Here is a 7,455-nt window from a genome sequence, read left to right as displayed (position 1 = left end):
CCATGTTAAACAATTCTTAGTGATTAGCTCATTCAGTGCCTATACCCAGCTGTATTTCTCAAGGCACGTTATAGTGGTTGTACCAGTATGAGCCAAATGCTGCAGAGCCAGCCCTTCCTTACAACATTCCAGAGCCTGAGGTTGGTCTCGTTGGCCAGTACAGAGTATCACATTATTTTTCTAGAGGATTTTCTCTTGGGACACCTATCCTTTCCCATGATCTTGCCTTTAGCTATATTCCAGTAACATTAAATATCCTAGGGAATAGATTCTTCTTTTAAAAGGCTTATTGGTCCTACATAAAGTTATAGGGCTTCCCAGGTGGCGCTAACGGTAAAGAACTCGCCTGCTAATGCAGGAGACAGAAGAGATGTGGGTTTGATCCCTGGGTTGTGAAGATCCCCTGGAGGAGGGCAACCCATTCCATTATTCTTGACTGGATAATCCCCATGGACAGAGAAACCAGGCGGGGTATAGTCCATAGGGTTACAAAGAATCAGACACTACTGAAGAGACTTAGCACGCACACACACGGCTTTGTGGGAGAGAAGTACTGCCTAATTCCACCAACTACTGGTATTTTAAATACTAGGAACTCATACGATTTAAAAAATCTGCCATATTCTTGCGTGGGATGCTTGCTGTTCTATATTGTATAGTGAAGTGTCATTCATTTTACCCTCTTCAAACTAAGGTTCTCTCTAGCATAACTGATGTCTTTACCAAGGAACTGCTATGAAGTTATATAGGAGATTTTTCTCTCTTAAAAATTATAGACTGCCTCACTGAGCACACTGCTACACTAGCATACACGGTAGAAATATTCAGAGGTCTAAAAATAGAATAATGACTAAGTAAACTGGTTGGTATACTTATTCAACTGGACGTTATGCAAGCATTAAAGTCAGGGCTATGAAGGCTATATAATTATATTAAATATGCTTATGTGTTGCTAAATGACAAAAGCAGAGGCAAACCACAAACTTGTACATATACTTATATGTTTGATATATATGTATACATTTATTCCTAGTCTCCAAGATAAATTATATAACCACTTTGCCATGCCCTTAATTTTTGAAAGGCATTCAGTCTGTTGCTACAAAGTCTAAGACAATCAAATGCACACACAGGGGTCAGAGAATGGTGCAATACACTTCTTTGCTTTTTTGCCTCAAGTCACTTTTAGGTTCATTATGAGTCTATTTGGATGTAGATCAAGGAGTGTATTCTGTCCAGGCTGCTCTCTTCTCCGCCTCCCTTAATGTCCCTTTATCTACCCTGTGGCTATTCCCTCAGGTTAGGTTCTTTTCTCTTCAGTTCAGTTCAGTCTCTCGGTTGTGTCTGACTCTTTGAGACCACATGGACTGCAGCACGCCGGGCTTTTCTGTCCATCACCAACTCCTGGAGATTGCTCAAATTCATGTCCGTTGAGTTGGTGATGCCATCCAATCATCTCATCCTCTGTTGTCCCATTCTCCTCCGGCCTTCAATCTTTCCCAGCATCAGGGTCTTTTCCAGTGAGTCAGTTCTTCACATCAGGTGGCCAAAGACTGGAGTTTCAACTTCAGCATCAGTCCTTCCAATGAATATTCAGAACTGATTTCCTTTAGGATTGACTCCTTGTTGTCCAAGGGACTCTCAATAGACTTCTCCAACACCATGGTTCAAAAGCATCAATTCTTTGGTGCTCAGCTTTCTTTATAGTCCAACTCTCACATCCATACATTACTACTGGAAAAACCATAGCTTTGACTAGATGGACCTTTGTTGGCAAAGTAATGTCTTTGCTTTTTAATATGATGTCTAAGTTGGTCATAGCTTTTCTTTCAAGGAGCACACGTCTTTTAATTTCATGGCTACAGTCACCATCTGCAGTGATTTTTGGAGCCCAAGAAAATAAAGTCTGTCACTGTTTCCATTGTTTCCCCATCTATTTGCCATTAAGTGATGGGACCAGATGCCATGATTGTAGTGTTTTGAATGTTGAGTTTTAAGCCAACTTTTCCACTCTCCTCTTTCACTTTCATCAAGAGGTTTTAGTTCTTCACGTTCTGCCATAAGGGTGGTGTCATCTGCATATCTGAGGTTATTAAAATTTCTCCTGACAATCTTGATTCCAGCTTGTTCTTTCTTCTTGGCCCTTAGAATCAAATCAGTTTGTTTTTTTATAAAGCTGGTGTGTGTGTGTGTGTGTGTGTGTGTGTGTGTGTGTGTGTGTGTGTTAATGACATAGGTCAGTCCTGCCTCACAGGTAGGCAACCACAAGACAAAATGTTAGTGTTCAATCATGTCTGACTCTTTGTGACCCCATGGACTGTAGCCTGCTACGCTCCTCTGTCCATGGAATTCTTCAGGGTATAATACTGGAGTGGTTGCCATTCCCTTCTTTAGGGGATCATCCTGACCCAGGAATTGAAGCCAGATTTCCTGCATTGCAAGTGAATTCTTTACCATCTGAGCCATCAGGGAAGCCCCAGGCAAAGAAACCTAAATAACTAAGATGAAGAGAACTCTTAGAATATCATTGTTCTCTTTGTCTGTCTTCTTCTATTTTACTAATCTGATCTGGGTCCCATAATGATACGACCACTTGTTTCTCTTTAAAATGAAGTGACACAAGAAGAAAACTTTACCTTCCTATGTACCAGAAAGGAATCTTACCAAAATATTTATGGTGCTTTTATTAGAGTGGCATATTGCATTTCCCCTTTATAGATCACAGACTTGTCATTGCAAAGGGACTTGTATAACACAATGAAGCTATGAGGCATGCCTTGCAGGGCTACAAAAGAAGGATGGGCCATAGAGAAGTATTCTGACAAAACGTGGTCCAGTGAGAGAGGAAATGGCAACTCACTACAGTATTCTTGTCCGGAGAACCCCACGAACAGTATGAAAAGACAAAAAGAAATGATAGCAGAAGATGAGCTCCCCACGTCAAAGGTATCCAATATGCTACTGGGGAAGAGTGAAGGGCAGTTACTAATAGCTCCAGAAAAAAATGAAGCAACTGGATCAAAGTAGAAATGATGTTCAGTTGTGGATGTGTTGGTGGTGAAAGTGAAGTCTGATGCTATAAAAAAACAACATTGCATAGGAACCTGGAATGTTAGGTCTATGAATCAAGATAAATCAGTGTGGTCAAGCGGGAAATGGCAAGATTGAACATTGATTTCTTATTAATCAGTGAACTAAAATGAATGGGCTTGGGCAAATTTAGTCCAGATGATCATAGTATCCACTACTGTGGGCAAGAAACTCTTAGAAGAGATGGAATAGCACTCATAGTAAAGAGAAGAGTCCAAATGCAGTGCTTAGATGCAACCTCAATAACAACAGAATGATCTTGGTTTATTTCCAAGGCAAACCATTCAACATTATACTAATCCAAGTTTATGCCCCAACTACTGATGCAAAGAAGCTGAAGTTGATTGATTCTATGAGACCTACAACACCTTCTAGAACTAACACTGAAAAAGATGTCCTTTTCATCGTAGGGGATTGGAATACAAAAGTAGGAAGTCAAGAGATGCCAGGAATAACAGGCAAGTTTGGCCTTGGAGTACAAAATGAAGCAGGACAAAGGCTAACAGAATTGTGTCAAGAGAACACGCTGGTCATAACAAATGCCCTTTTCCAACAACCCAAGAGATGGTTCTACATGTGGACACCACCAGATGCTCAGTACTGAAATCAGACTGTTTATGCTCTTTGCAGCCAAAAATGGAGAAGCTCCATACAGTGAGCAACAAAAAGACCTAGAGCTGATGGTGGCTCAGATCATGAGCTCCTTATTGCCAAATTCAGGCTTAGATTGAAGAAACTAGGGAAAAACACTAAGCCATTCATGTATGATCTAAATCAAATCCCTTATGATTATAAAGTGGAAGTGACAAATAAATTCAAGGGATTATATCTGATAGACAGATTGCCTGAAGAACCATAGATGGAGATTCATAACAATGTACAAGAGGCAGTCACCAAAATCATCCCAAAGAAAAAGAAATGCAAGAAGGTGAAGTGGTTATCTGAGGAGGTTTTATACATAGCTGAGGAAAGAAGGGAAATGAAAGGTAAGGGAGAAAGGGAAAGGCATACACAACTGAATGCAGAATTCCAGAGAAAAGCAAGGAGAGATAAGAAGTCCTTCTTGAAGGAACAGTGCAAAGAAATAGAGAAAAACAATAGAATGAGAAAGACTAGAGATCTATTTCTTCAAGAAAATTGGAAGTATCAAGGGAACATTTCATGCAACAATGGGCATAATAAAGGACAGAAACAGTAAGGACCTCATAGAAGTGGAATAGATTAAGATGAGGTGACAAGAATATACAGAACTGTATCAAAAAGGTCTTAATGACCCAGATAACCACAATGGTGTGGTCACTCACCTAGAGTCAGACGTCCTGGAGTGTGAAGTCAAGTGGGCCTTAGGAAGCAGTACTAGGAATAAAGCTAGTGGAGATGATGGAATTCCAGCTGAGCTATTTAAAATCCTAAAAGATGATGCTGTTAAAATGCTGGACTCACTATGTCAGCAAATTTGAAAAACTCAGCCATAGCTGCAGGACTGGAAAAGGTCATTTTTCATTCCAGTCCCCAAAAAGGCAATGCCAAAGAATGTTCAAACTACTGTACGATTGTGCCCATTTCACATGCTATTAAGGTATGCTCAAAGTCCTTCAAGCTAGGCTTCAGTAGTAGATGAAATGAGAATTTCCAGATGTACAAGCTGTGTTTAGACAAGGCAGAGAAACCAGAGATCAAATTGCCAACATTCATTGGATTATAGAGAAAGCAAGGGAATTCAAGAAAAACATCTACTTCTGTTTCATTGACCACACCAAAGCCTTTGACTGTGTGGGTCACAATAGACTGTGGAAAACTCTTAAAGAAATGGAAGTACCAGCCCACCTTACCTGTCTCCTGAGAAACGTGTATGCAGGTCAAGAAGCAACAATTAGAACTGGACATGGAACAATGGACTGGTTTCAAATTGGAAAAGGAGCACAACAAGGCTGTATGTTGTTACCCCTGTTTATTTAACTTCTGTGCAGAGTACATCATGTGAAATGTTGGGCTGGATGAATTATAAGCTGGAATGAAGATTGCTAGGAGAAATATCAACAACCTCAGATATGCAGATGATACCACTCTAATGGCAGAAAGAGAAGAAGAACTAAAGAGCCTCTTGATGAGAGTGAAAGAGGAGAATGAAAAAGCTGGCTTAAAACTTATTATTCAAAAAACAAGATCATGGCATCTGGTCTCATCACTTAATGGTAAATAGAAGGGGAGAATGTGGAAGCATTGACAGATTTTATTTTTTAGGCTCCAGAATCACTGTGGACAGTGAGTGCAGCCATGAAATTAAAAGATACCTGCTCCTTGGAAGGAAAGTTATGACAGACATAGACAGTGTATTAAAGAGCAGAGACATCGTTTCGCTGACAAAGGTCTGTATAGTCAAAACTCTGGTTTTTCCGTTAGTCATGTGTGGATGTGAGAGTTGGACCATAAAAGCTGAGCGCTGAAGAACTGATGCTTTCAAACTGTGGTCCTGGAGAAGACTCCTGAGAGTCGCGTGGACAGCAAAGAGATCAAACCAGTCAGTCCTGAAAGAAATCAACACTGAACATTCATTGGAAGGACTGATGCTGAAGCTGAAGCTCCAATACCTTGGGTGCCTGGTGTGAAGAGTCAACTCATTGTTGACTCATTGGAAAAGACTCTGATGCTGGACAAAATTGAAGGCAAAAGGAGAAGAGGGTGGCAGAAGATGAGATGTTTAGCTATTATCACTAACCCAGTGAACATAAATTTGAGCAAACTCTGGGAGTCTGTGGAGGACAGAGGATCCTGGTGTGTATATTCCATGGTGTCCTAAAGAGTGAGACACAACCTAGTGTCTGAACAACAACAACAGCAATATTGCATTTAGTTTTTTCCTTTTTGTTTCTAATTTCCAATGTGCATATAATGGGTTATCATATTTTTGCAGTATAATAAATTGTGGTATAATTATGAAAATATTAGGCAAGGACACCAGTTATTTTATTGACTAGGAAGGTGGATTCCATTTGAAGTGAGATGTCCAAGAAAAATTAGTGAGTAGCAGAACCAGGACTAACACTAGGGATGAACTCATACTGATGGCAAGCAGATAAGCATCTGCTTGGGCCCACCATCTTCTAACTGCATTACTAGAGAAATCTTTTCATTTCTTGGAGCCTCAATTTCCTCATTTATAAAATGGGGATAACTGGTTGGATTGTAATTTCCATGGGCTTTACACATACTAGCACATGTGAAATATGTAGCACAACAAAACTGAGGAGGCCTGAAGTGGCAGCAGCTTTCCTCTCCTGGTTGCTCATCAGCATCTTTTCTCTCAGTGATGCCAACATGCAGAAGCTGATTAAGCACAGGATGACTTTTATTGATGAAGTCAAGGAGGAAGCAGAATAGACAGGAAGGCAAAAGAAAGAGTTCAACATTGAGAAAGATCAGCTTGTGCAAGCGTAAAGAACGAAGATTATGGAATATTATGAGAAGAAAGAAAAGCAGATTGAGCAGAATAAGAAAATTCAGATGTCCAGTATGATGAGTCAAGTGAGGCTCAAAATAGTCAGACTGAGAGATGGATGATCTTGTCACAAACCTAAAGACAGAGACTCAGTAGAATGGCAGAAGATACAGCCAGGTGCCAACTGCTGCTGAATGGCCTGATCCTCCTTGGCTTGTACTGGATGTTGGAGCCCTGAATGATCATTTTTGCAAAAGACAAGATTTCCCGCTGGTGAAGGCAGCAGTGCAAAAGCGATGTCTGTGTACAAAATCACCACCAAAAGAGATGTTAATGTCTAGAATGATCCGAAGGCCTACTTGCCCGAGGAAATATCTGGCAGGGTTGCACTCTATAGTGGGGATTGCAAAATCAATGTTTCCAATATCCTCAAGAGCTGGCTGGACCTCATTGTCTAGCAGATGATGCCAGAAGTATAGGGAACCTTGTTTGGTGCAAATGCCAACAGGAAGTGTTTGGACTATGCCTATGGGAGGTAGTGTCCATCTACTGCTATGACATGGATGCTTCTGACATTTGAAGAAACAAGATGACCTCTGTAATTTCCTCTTAGCTGTTCTCATATTCTGTATTTATCAATGGATAGAAGGAAATGGCAACCCACTCCAGTATTCTCTCCTGGAGAATTCCATGGATAGAGGGGTTGCAAAAGAGCAGACACAACTGAATAAATGAACAACCACCCTTCTGTAGGTAACACCCCTGGCTGATTGGTAACAATGGGAGAGTTTCACTTAATATGGTCAGGAAACCTTCCTCTAGCATATCTGAGATTTCAACTTCCTGCTGGCTCTGCAGTAGGAAGGCACGGGGTCAGATGGTGGGTGCATGAATGTCTCTGAGTCTCCTGTTCTCCTTTGGTCCAG

General features: G+C 40.7%; 1 pseudogene; it reads left to right on the top strand.

Moving 5' to 3' along the window:
- Positions 1-6,255: 6,255 nt before the first annotated feature.
- LOC122685779 lies at positions 6,256-6,994 on the top strand (annotated as a pseudogene).
- The last annotated feature ends 461 nt before the right edge of the window (positions 6,995-7,455 follow it).

This window comes from Cervus elaphus, chromosome 29, assembly GCF_910594005.1.
Source record: "Cervus elaphus chromosome 29, mCerEla1.1, whole genome shotgun sequence".
Classification (NCBI taxonomy): Eukaryota; Metazoa; Chordata; class Mammalia; order Artiodactyla; family Cervidae; genus Cervus; species Cervus elaphus.
The sequence above is the reverse complement of the archived record's forward strand: the minus strand, read 5'-3'. Positions and strand labels throughout refer to the sequence as shown.